Genomic DNA, 12,085 nt, shown 5'->3' on the forward strand with positions numbered 1-12,085 from the left:
TGAACAAACAAAAACCTAGGATTAAGAAGCTTCACCAAAAAATTCTATAAGCATTCATATAAGATTTAATGCATATCTTTTTCAAAAAATTAAAGAGGATGGAAATCTTCCAAACATGTTTTACAAAGCCATCATTACTCTGACACCAAAGCCAAAAAAAGACATCACAAAAAGTGAAAAGAGAGAGAAAACTACAAGCCAATATCCTTGATGGACATAGATGAAAAAATCCTCAATGAAATAATAGCAAACCAAATCTAACAATATACTGAAAGGATCTTACAATACAATGAAGTGAAATTTATTCCAGGGATGCAAGGATGGTTCAACATCCACCAAACAATAAATTTGCTGTATCACATTAACAAAATGAAGAATAAAAATCATGTTCAAATCAACAGATGCAGAAAAAAGCTTTTGAAAAAATCAAACATCTATTTATAATGGAAAGTCTCAAGAAAGTGGGTATAGAGAAAATGTACAATAACATAATAAAAGCCACAAGTGACAAACCCACAGCTAAAAACAAACTCAACAGTGGAAACCTGAAAGCCTCTCCTTAAATATTGGAAACATGACAAGGATGATCACTCTCACAATTTTTATTTCAACATAGTATTTGAAGTCCTAGCTATAGGAACTAGGCAAGAAAAAGAAACAAAAGGCATCCAACTTGAAAAAGAAGAAGTAAATTTGTCACTATTTACAGATGACATGACACTGTATATGAAGTAAATGAAAATAGTAGTCACTCAGTTGTGTCCGTCTCTTTGTGAGCCCAAGGACTACAGCCCACCAGGCTCCTCTGTTCACGGAATTCTCTAGGCAAGAATCCTGGATTGGTTTTCCATTTCTAATACTATATATATATAAAATCCTAAAGACTCCACCAAAAACTGTTAGAAGTAATAAATGAATCAGTAAAGATCCTGGATACACTCAATATACAGAAATCTGTGGCATTTGTATAAACTAATAATAAACTAGAAACAAGAATTAAGAAAACAATACAATTTTCAATTGCATCTAAAACAATAAAATACTTGGGAATAAATTTAACCAAGTTAGTGAAAGACTTGTACACCAAAAACTATACAGAAGTGATGAAAGAGATCAAATAAAATGCAAATAAATGAAAAATGAAAAGATATTCCTTGTAGATAGATTGAGAGAATTAATATTATTAAAATGTTCGTACTACCCAAAGCAATCTACAGATTTAATGCAATTCTTCTTTTTAAAATTTATTTATTTATTTTAATTGGAGGCAAATTACTTTACAATATTGTAGTGGGTTTTGCCATACATTGGCATGAATCAGCCATGGGTGTACATGAGTCCCCCATCCTCAACCCCCTCTCCCACCTCACTCCCCATCCCATCTCTCAGGGTCATTCCAGTGCACTGGCCCTGAGTGCCCTGTCTCATGCATCGAACCTGGACTGGCAATCTATTTCACAAATGGTAATATACGTGTTCTGAAGCTATTCTCTCAAATCATCCCACCCTCGCCTTCTCCCACAGAGTCCAAAAGTCTGTTCTTTATATCTGCGTCTCTTTTGCTGTCTCGCATATAGGGTCATTGTTACCATCTTTCTAAATTCCATATATATGTGTTAATATACTATATGGATGGTTTTCTTTCTGACTTAATTCACTCTGTATAATAGGCTCCAAAATTCTTGGCAAAATACCAATAGTATATTTCTCAGAACAAGAACAAATGATTCTAAAGTTTTAATGGAACCACCAGAGCCAGGTATTCAGTGGATGTCCCCTAGGTGGGCTGCATGTGCCTTCCTTTTGTGGTGGGGGCTGAAGCTGCTGCTGCAGCATGATGGTGGATGAGGTTGGCCCCAGACTGGCTGTAGGGCCTGATTTTGGCTGCTGAGAGGCACTGATGGGTAGGGTTGGCCCCAACCCTGGCCTTTAAATGCACCTGAGACTATTGCAGTGCCCTGGTGGGTAAGGCTATCACCCAACCAGCTGTGAGGCCTAGCTGAGGCACAGGGTGGGTTGGCTCTCAGCAGGGCATGTCCATTGGCACTAACAAGTTAGAGGGAGAATTCCAAAACGGTGCTCACCAGCACTGGGATTAGCAGGGTAGCCTGAGAGTGCAAAACTGGTTCCCACCAGTATATCAGTCCCCAGGGATCACCCCAACTGGTTCTTTCCTCTCTGGCAAATACTTCAGAATTAGTAAGCATGTCCCCTTTACCTACGGTCCATGTGGTTTTCAGTCTGGAGTTTTTACACTGGTTTTCACATTTAGTGAGTCTATGTGTGGGCCCTTTAAGAGTGAGTTTTATTCTCTGCAGTTTCTGGGTGTATTCTCTCCTGGTTTTCAAAGCCAAGTGTTTGGGAGACTAGTTGGTCCTGTGTGGGATCTGAGAGTTGGGATACCTGTTGTGAGGCTCAAATTCCTTGTTCCTCAGGGAAAAGAGGCATACCTTTGTGATTCCTCCTGATGGTGTACCACTGTGGCTATTACATGGTTTTTCCCTTGGCAAGACTGTGTCACTGCCTCTTCTACCCATCTTGATGCTGTTATTTACCCTTTGTTGTGGAGACTCTGTTCATCCAGTTTCAACTTCCTTTCCAAAGAAATTATTTCATATGTAGAAGCAGATTTGTTGTGTCTTTAGGAGGAGAGGAGTTCAGGATCTTCTTACACTGCCATCTTGAACCCTCCCCCAAGAATCAGGCACTCTTCAGATGCATAGTCTGTGATCACTTTGCTGATGGACTGTGTCACAGGCAAATGTCATGGGAAATCACTGAAAACAGGGATAGCACTTGTTTGAGATGACCTGAGGAAGTTTTTGCAAATAGTAGGACTACCTTCTGGCCCACATTTGCTTCTTTGAAAAAGCTACAATTCTGTCCTTGTCAAATATCCTTCCATTTGTTCTTTGTCAAACCTATGCCTATTTATTCTTTAATAGTCAAATGTCATTGCCTCTGGAAAACCCAGCTGGCTGAGCATCTCTCCATCTTCCCGAGGCAAAGTGAATATCTTCCTCCTGGGGAGCCCAGTGTCACTGGGCATTCACCTTTATGGGATTCTCCTTGGTGTTGTGGTCATGGCTTTAGCAACACACAGCAAAGGTCCAGGTCTCAAACCCCACTGCAAATAGCACTAGCACTTTTAACAATAGTAGAATTCTTGGGTTTGATTTCCAGCTTTTGTACTTGGTATCTAGGTGACCTTGGGCAGGTTATACACATTTGTTGTCTTTGTTTTCCTAATCTATAAAACAGAGTCTTCTCATGAGGACTGAATAAGAAAGTGCATACCAAGTGCTTCATGTATTGTCCATCACAGAGTAAGTCCTTCATCAACGGGAACAAACTTTACATAATCCTGTTGCTGTTTATTATTTCCCTTCTAGTCCATGAACCTCTCTAAGGCAAAACCTTTTCTAATTCATCTCTGTTTCTGCAGAGCCTATCAAGGTGCCTCCACCTTGCATGCACCAGTGGATGCATGATGGATGTCTGTGGAGTGACAAAATTAGACGACTTTGATTCTTTGGCATCTCTTGGGCTCCCCTTCTTCCAATGCTCAGCTCTGGAGCTGAGGGGCTCCCTGCCAGGGCAGGCCTTGATCCCCTCCCCAGGCTTGACAGGTGTTTCTTCGTCTGGCTCCAGCCCATAAGGCACCAACTCTCAGGCTCTCTCATTCCCCCTGATTCATCACACCCCGAGCTCCATGTCCAACATGGCTTTATGAAGCCACATAAGTGGCAGTTCAGTGGTGTGTGCAAGCTTTGCTTTCATTTTGAATCAATAGAAGTTTAAAAAAAAATCTTACCTTCTTCCTAAAAGGTCCATAAAGCCCTTCATGGGGCTCAAGAGAATTGTTCACTGTAAGATTTTAAAATTGCTTCCAAGTTACTTATCATTCATTCAGACTCACACTATTCTTTAAAATTCTTATTGATTTTGGAAACAGCCCTTTAATTGATATCAAAAAGCAATTACATTTTCCAGGCTGTAAATCTGTTTCACTCTCAGTATTAAATTCATCATCTCCGTAAATAATTTTCCCTTATTATGCATACATATTAACCAAACTATAAATAGCATCATTAGCGTACCCACGGTTGCCTTAACAGTCAGTGACCCTTGAATTTGATTTAGAAAAATTGATTCCTGCTGAAATTTTCTCTTAAATTAAATTGCCATCCCTGCTGAATGTCCGGGCAAATGAAGGAATTAGAGAGTCGTTACCTTCCATTTCCTCCTGGACTTGAATATAGCAGTTTAAAGCAGGGATTTACATAGACTCACCTGTTGATGAGCAGCCCTTAAAAATCACTGCTTTAGCAGAGTGCATAATATTTCTTATTTGATGCTCAAATTTGAATTTTTTTTAAAAAAGAGACTTCTCAGTCCTGCACTGCCTTCTAAAAACACAGAGGGACATGGAGCCCTCAGCTTGAAGTCCAAGGTTCAGCTGTGGAGTGGTTGATGGGAGGTGGAGTTGGGAGAGGGAGGAGCAGAGAAAGCTTGAGTTTCCTACCAGAACAATCGACAGCCTTGGTTATATCGAGCATGTTTTATCAAGGACCACACAAATGATGTGATAGCAGGAGAGGAGAGCAGAATCCAGAATGATAACAGGTATGATCAAAACAACATAAAATATAAAGGGATGTGGATAAAGACCAAAAAGAGACTTAGGAATGTTAGACTGGTTGATTTAGGGTGATTTATTTTCTGATTGGGACTTGAAACCAGCCAAAACACAGGTTGGGACTTGACCTCACTGCCTTTTAATTGAGATCACACATCTGTTCTTAGGACTTAATGAAGCTCAGGTTCTTCATGTCTCATGGCAGAAATAATTCAGTGAAAGACAAAGTTATAGGTAAGAAGTGGGTTTATTTAGAGAGATACACACCCATAGACAGAATGCAGTCCACTTCAAAGGCTGAGAATGACCTTTGGAGGAAACACACTCCACAGGCAGAGTATGGGCCATCTCAGAAGATGAGAGACCCAATATTCGGGGTAGTTAGTTTTTATAGGCTGGATAATTTCATAGGCTAAGAAATATAAGGATTATTCCAATTATTTTGGAGATTTCCAGGAATTGGATTTCTAGGAGTTGGGCCACTCCCCACTTTTTGGCCTGTTATGATCAGCCTTGGAACTATCATGGCACCTGTGGGTTTATCATTTAGCATATGTTAATACATTAAAATGAGAGTATAATGAGGCTCAGTGTCCAACAGAAGTTGAATCCTCCACCATTTTGGACCTAGTTGATTCCAACCAGTTTATGTTGCATCCAACAGCTATGTCATTTTAAAATTTACTTTCATTTTTAAATTTTTAGGCCTTGCTATATGGCTTGCAGGATCTTAGTTCCCCACCAGGGATTGAACCATGCCGCCGATAGTGAAAGCACTCAGTCCTAATCACTGGACCATCAGGGAATTATCCATGTCATTCTTTTAAGTGTTGTGCCTTGCCCCCTTCCCTCCTGTGTTCAACCTATGAACTTAGGAGAGACATAAATAAATGAATAATCCATCACATTCTGCTTCTGGTCTGCCCAAATACATGTCTTTTTTGAATGCAAAATAAATTTCTTGCATCTCAATAGTCCCAACAATCTTGTTTCATTTTCAATTCTGAAGTCTAAAGTCTGAAGTGCCACCTCTTGTTGTTCAGTTGCTCAGTTGTGATTGACTTTTTGCGACTCCGTGGAATGCAGCATTCCAGGCTTCCCTGTCCTTCACGATCACCCAGAGTTTGCTCAAGCTCATGTCCACTGTGTTGATGATGCCATCCAGCCACCTAATCCTCGGTCACCACTTCTCTTCCTGCCCTCAATCTTTCCAAGTATCAGGAACTGCAGCTTCAGCATCAGTCCTTCCAATGAATATTCAGGGTTGATTTCCTTTAGGATTAACTGGTTTGATCTCTTTTCAGTTCGAAGGACTCTCGAGAGTCTTCTCCAGCACTGCAGCTCAAAAGCATCAATTCTTTGGTGCTCAGCCTTCTTCATGGTCCAACTCTCACATCCAGACATGACTACTGAAAAAATAGTAGCTTTACTATAAGGACCTTTGTCGACAAAGTGATGTCTCTACTTTTTAATATGCCATCTAGCTTTGTCATAGCTTTTCTTTCAAGGAGCAAAAGGCTTTGAATTTCATGGCTTCAGTCACCCCTATGAACAAAGCTAGTGGAGGTGAAGGAATTCCAGCTGAGCTATTTCAAGTTCTAAAAGATGATGCTGTTAAAGTGCTGCACTCAATATGTCAGCAAATTTGGAAAACTCAGCAGTGGCTACAGGACTGGAAAAGCTCACTTTTCATTCCAATCCCAAAGAAAGGCAATGCCAAAGAATACTCAAACCACCTCACAATTGCACTCATCTCACACACTAGTAAAGTAATGCTCAAAACTCTCCAAGCAAGGCTTCAATACTACATGGACCTAGAACTTTCAGATGTTCAATCTGGATTTAGAAAAGGTGGAGGAACCAGAGATCCAATTGCCAACATCAGTTTGATCATTCATGTCAATGTATGGCAAAAAACACTACAATATTGTAAAGTAATTAGCCTCCAACTAATAACAATAAATGAAAAAAATTAAAAAGAAAAAAAAAGAAAAAGCATGAGAGTTCCAGAAAAACACCTACTTCTGCTTTATTGACTATGCCTTTGACTATGTGGATCACAACATACTGTGGAAAATTCTTCAAAAGATGGGAATACCAGACCTCCTTACCTGCCTCCTGAGAAATCTTTATGCAGGTTAAGAAGCAACAGAACTGGACATGGAACAATGGGCTGGTTCCACATTGGGAAATGAGTATGTCAAGGCTGTATATTGTCACCCTGTTTATTTAACTTATAGGCAGAGTGCATCACGCAAAATGCTAGGCTGGATGAAGCACAAGCTGGAATCAAGATTGCCAGGAGAAATATCAATAACCTCAGATATGCAGATAACACCATCCTTATGCAGAAAGTGAATAGGAACTGAAGAGCCTCATGATGAAAGTGAAAGAGGAGAGTGAAAAAGTTGGCTTAAAGCTCAACATTCAAAAAACAAAGATCATGGCATCCTGTCCCATTACTTCATGGCAAATGGAGAAACAATGGAAACAGTAAGAGACTTTTTATTTTCTTCAGCTCCAAAATCACTGCTGACAATGACTGCAGCCATGAAATTAAAAGACTCTTGCTCGTTGGAAGAAAGGCTATGAAAAACCTAGTCAGCATATTAAAAAGCAGAGATGTTACTTTGCCAACAAAGGTCCATCTAGTCAAGTGTGTGCTTAGTCACTCAGTCATGTCTGACTCTTTGTGACCCCATGGACTGCAGCCCACCAGGCTCCTTTCCAGGCAAGAATACTGGAGTGGGTTGCCATGTCCTCCTCCAAGGGATCTTTGCAACTCAGGGGTCGAACCCAGGTCTCCCACATTGCAGGTGGATTCTTTACCATCTGAGCCACCAGGGAAGCCCATCTAGTTGAAGCTATGGTTTTACCAATAGTCAGGTATGGATGTGAGAATTGAACCATAAAGGAAGCTGAGCGCCAAAGAATTGATGCTTTTTTTTTTTTTTTTTTTTAATAAAAACAGTCCCACAGCATTTATTGTCATCTGGTAATAACATAAGGGTGAGCAGAACAATATGAATACAAGTTTTAGAACTACATCTCTAACAAAAGACACCTAAAAAATGCAACGGTATTGCCAAACAATTTCTCACTTCATCTATCACTTCTAGTTGGAGACACTTTGGAGCAGAGTAATATTGTCTCCTTTTAGCATGATCCGACCCAGTTGTTTTCTTGACTTTGTTTTAGAATGAATCTCTTCTGCATCATCTAATACAAGGTTCATATACTCATCAAAACCAATGATACAGCCTTCTATCCACATATTCACTTGCTCATAAAGCCACACCTGAATTCACGATCTATTTTGTAAGTATCTGAAGATGAGATTGATGGGCTGCACCATCACCTTCTGCACCTTCTGGCCCTGGCCCTGGCCCTGGTATGCCATGCTGGACACTCACAAGCACCACACTACTCGAATTGATGCTTTTGAACTGTGGTGTTGGAGAAGACTCTTGAGAGTCCCTTGGACTGCAAGGGTATCAAACCAATCCATCCTAAAGGAAATCAGTCCTGAACATTCATTGAAAGGATTGATGCTGAAGCTTAAGCTCCAATACTTTGGCCACCTGATGCAAAGAACTGACTCATTGCAAAATATCCTGATGCTGGGAAAGATTAAAGGAGGAGAAGGGGACAGCAGAGTTTGAGATGGTTGGATGGCATCACCAACTTGATGGGCATGAGTTTGAGTAAACTCCGGGAGTTGGTGATTGACAGGGAAGCCTGGAGTACAGCAGTCCATGGAGTTACAAAGAGTTGGACACAATTGATTGACTGAACTGAACTTCAGTCACCTTCCATGGTGATTTTGGAGCCCTAGAAAATAAGGTCTGTCACTGTTTCCATGGTTTCCAAGCCTATTTGCCATGAAGTGATGGGATTGGATGCAAGGGTCTTAGTTTTTTGAATGTTGAGTTTTAAGCCAGATTTAAGTCCCACCTAAATTGTATCTGAATCAGATATGGGAGAGACCTGTGGTACAATTCATCCTGGGGCAAAATTATTCTCCAGCCATGAATCTACAATACAAGATCAGTTGTGTTTTTCCAAATCACAGTGGCGAGACAGGCATAGTATAGGCACTCTGATTCCAAAAGGGAAAAATCAGAAGAAAGGGGATGATGGGTCCCAGGCTAGATGCCTCTCCAAGGCAAATGGGTTCCATGAAATCTTAAGGGTCAGGCATAACCCTCTTTGGTCTTATTCTCTGCCCTCCACGCCCACAGGACAGATAGTATTGTGCCCTCAGGTTGGCAAGGGTGTCCTGCCCTTTCAGTTTCATGGGCTGCTCACATGGCTCTCTGGGGTGGCTCTGTCCCTGAAGTACTGGCCCTCTAAATCAGAGTTGGTCCCACCCTTTTAAACCAAAGAGGAGCCAGTCCTGCCCTTTGGGGTCCATGGTGGACATGACAGATCTGATGATCCCTGAATCACCTTGGGTATCACTCTTCCCTTTTCTTGAGAAGTAGCACATGTTTACAGTCTTCCTTTGTTTTGTCCTATTGTTCTTGTTTTTTTAGTCACAGTTTGCACTATTTCCGTTTCTGGCTTCTGTTGAAATGGCTGATTAGGTGGTCATTGGTTCACATCCACGCTAATCTCCTTATTGGCTAGCCACACACTTAGGGTTCTCTTCCAAACAGAATTTCTTGGACTGTTTTGTTGTTTTCAATATGGATAGGGTAAGAATTTTCCAAATATTTAAATTATTGTTCCTTTTTCAATTCATTTCTCTCTTCTTGCATTTTACTATAAGCGGACAGGAGGAACCAAGCTCTCTCACTTTACTTTGAAATCTCAGCTTAATATCCAATTTCATCACTCACAAGTTCTACCTTCCACAAAACACTAGAATAGAAACAGAATTCAGCCAAGATTTTTTGCCACTTTATAAGGATCACCTTTCCCCCATTGTTCAATAACATGTTTCTCATTTCTGTTCAAGACCTTGTCAGAATGGCCTTTATTGTCCAGATTTTTACCAACATTCTGTACATGATTGCTTATGTATTCTCTAAGAAAATGGAAAGTTTCCCTACAGCCCTTCTCTTTTCTTTCTGAGGTCTCATCAGAATTACCTTCAAAATCACTTCCTAATAATACTGGGATTATTTAGCATATGCCTCAAAGCTCTTCCAGTTTTCACCCATTACTCAGTTCCAAAGCTGCTTCCACATTGTAGGAAATTTGTTACCCACTTCTCATCCTGTCCGAGGATTGTCTTACTCTGCTCTGGCTGCTATAGCAAAACACCATAGACCAGGTGGCTTAAAAAGCACAGTAGGTGTTTATTTCTCACAGTATAGTGTCTGAGAAGTCTGAGATGAAGGTGTTGTTACAGGGAAGAGTCAATTCTGATTCCCTGTTTTATCTGTTTCTCTGACTTCAACGTTTGCTTGCTGTTGCTTTTGTTGTTATAATCATATATAATAGCCTGCCTCAGAGACTCCTGCCCCTCTGCCTGACTGTTAAACCAAAGTGCCTTTGTTCAACTCAGGGGGAGATAATTTGACCCTGTCTACCTGTGAATGGCTGCAAGAAAGAAGAGATTATTAACACATCCCTACCCCAAGGTTAGCCATTCCAGGAGATACGTGAAAGATAATGGCCTTTTTACTTTACTTCTCACCTCCTCTTCCTCTTGTTCTGTAAAAGAACCTAGTATCCAGACCCCAGCAAGATGGTTATTTTGAGACATTAGTCTACCATATTTTCAGTCAGCCTGCTTTCCAAATAAAGTTGTATTCCTTGCCTCAATACCTAGTCTCCAATTTTATTATCCTGTGGTGCAGCAAGTAGAATGAGCTTGCACACACTCATTGTCAGTATATTTGGTTTCTGATGAGAGCTTGCTTCCTGGCTACCTTTTCTCTATATGCTCACATGGATTTTCCTTAATGCGTGGGGTGGGGGTGGGGGGGGTGGTGCTGGAGATTGAGAGAGCAAAATCCATTCCTCTTTTTAAAAAGGCACTAATCCTATCATGGGGATCCCACCCTCATGATCTCATCTAAACCTATTACCTCCAAAAGGCTTCACCTCCAAATATTCTCACATTGAGAACTAGAGTTTTAGCATATGGATTGTGAGGGATAAAAACATTCAGTCTATAAGTTTCCCTATGCCAGTTCTTTATGCCCTGACTCTGTATACCACAGGTAATGCACAGGCTCAGGTGAACATCAATAAATATCGTTTCAAGAAGGCTAGGATCAAGCAGGTAGTATCACAGCTTCACTAGTATCACAGTGAAGCTGTGAAACACAGAAGCTTAAAAGCTCAGAGGCTTCTGTGGACTGAGAAAGACTGTAAACTATGAGAGTTGTGAGTTAAGGTTTATTCAGAGCCAATTGGGGGTTATAGCTTGGGAGACAACCCCTCAGATAGCTCTGAGGAACTGTTGCAAATGGGTAAAGGGGGAGGTCAGTATATACATGACTGTTAAGGGCAATATGTGCAGTCAAGCACATATTTTGGCAGAAGGTTGCTGCTAGTCTCGAGGAGCAGATGTCTTCATTAATGATTTTATTGCTTCTCTAGATATGAGAAGATGCAAGAAATTGGGCTTATAAAATCTTCTCCTGAAAATATCTAACTATCTGAAGGCCAGTCCTGCCAATTTTCCCCAGACTTCTGCCCTGAACTCCTTTCAGGAAGTGTTGAAGGTCAGCAACTGCTGGATATATGTGCATGCTAAGTTACTTCAGTCATGTCTAACTCTTTGCGACCCTGTGGACTATATCCCACCAGGCTCCTCTATCCATGGAATTCTCCAAGCAAGTATACCGGAATGGGTTGTCATGCCCTCCTCCAGGGGATCGTCCTGACCCCGAGATCTAACTCACATCTCTCATGTCTCCTGCATTGGCTGGGGGATTCTTTGCCACTAGTGTCACCTGAGAAGCCCCAGTGACTGCAGCGGCTGCAGCCTAACCCCAGGTTCTAAGCTATCTGAGTTCTTGGCTGTGCAGGGAGTTGTCTTAGAAGGCCAGCTTCTAGAACCCCATTCCCTAATCGAGTTACATTTAAGTGGAGGAGGAAGCCATGCCCCACAGTCTGGTGGGAAGCCTCCATCTGATCCAGCTTGTCACCAGGAAATATGATCAAGACATTGAGAATATTTTGGCTCTAATCTTTATAAGACTCCTCAAAAGAAGGTATTATTGTCCCGATTGTCCCAGCAAAGACTCAGTGAAGTGAAATAGCTCATGTGGGCTCATACAGTGGCAGAGCCAGGATTAGAATTCCAGGACAGCTTATCTCTCATGTTGCCCCACTGCCCAGTATATCACCTTAAGTGTTGTTCATAGAGAAAACAAAATAAAGGGATGAAAGTGCTCCAAATATACTAGCAATTATTATCATTACTGAAAAGAAAACAAGAGCTGAAGAAGTCTTGTGTGCACCCCCCTGGATGATGCTCATGCATCC

General features: G+C 41.1%; 1 pseudogene; it reads right to left on the minus strand.

Moving 5' to 3' along the window:
• Positions 1-7,586: 7,586 nt before the first annotated feature.
• Positions 7,587-8,039, minus strand: LOC133074029 (small nuclear ribonucleoprotein E-like; annotated as a pseudogene).
• Positions 8,040-12,085: the final 4,046 nt, after the last annotated feature.

The sequence above is a fragment of the Dama dama genome, chromosome 19, assembly GCF_033118175.1.
Source record: "Dama dama isolate Ldn47 chromosome 19, ASM3311817v1, whole genome shotgun sequence".
NCBI lineage: Eukaryota > Metazoa > Chordata > Mammalia > Artiodactyla > Cervidae > Dama > Dama dama.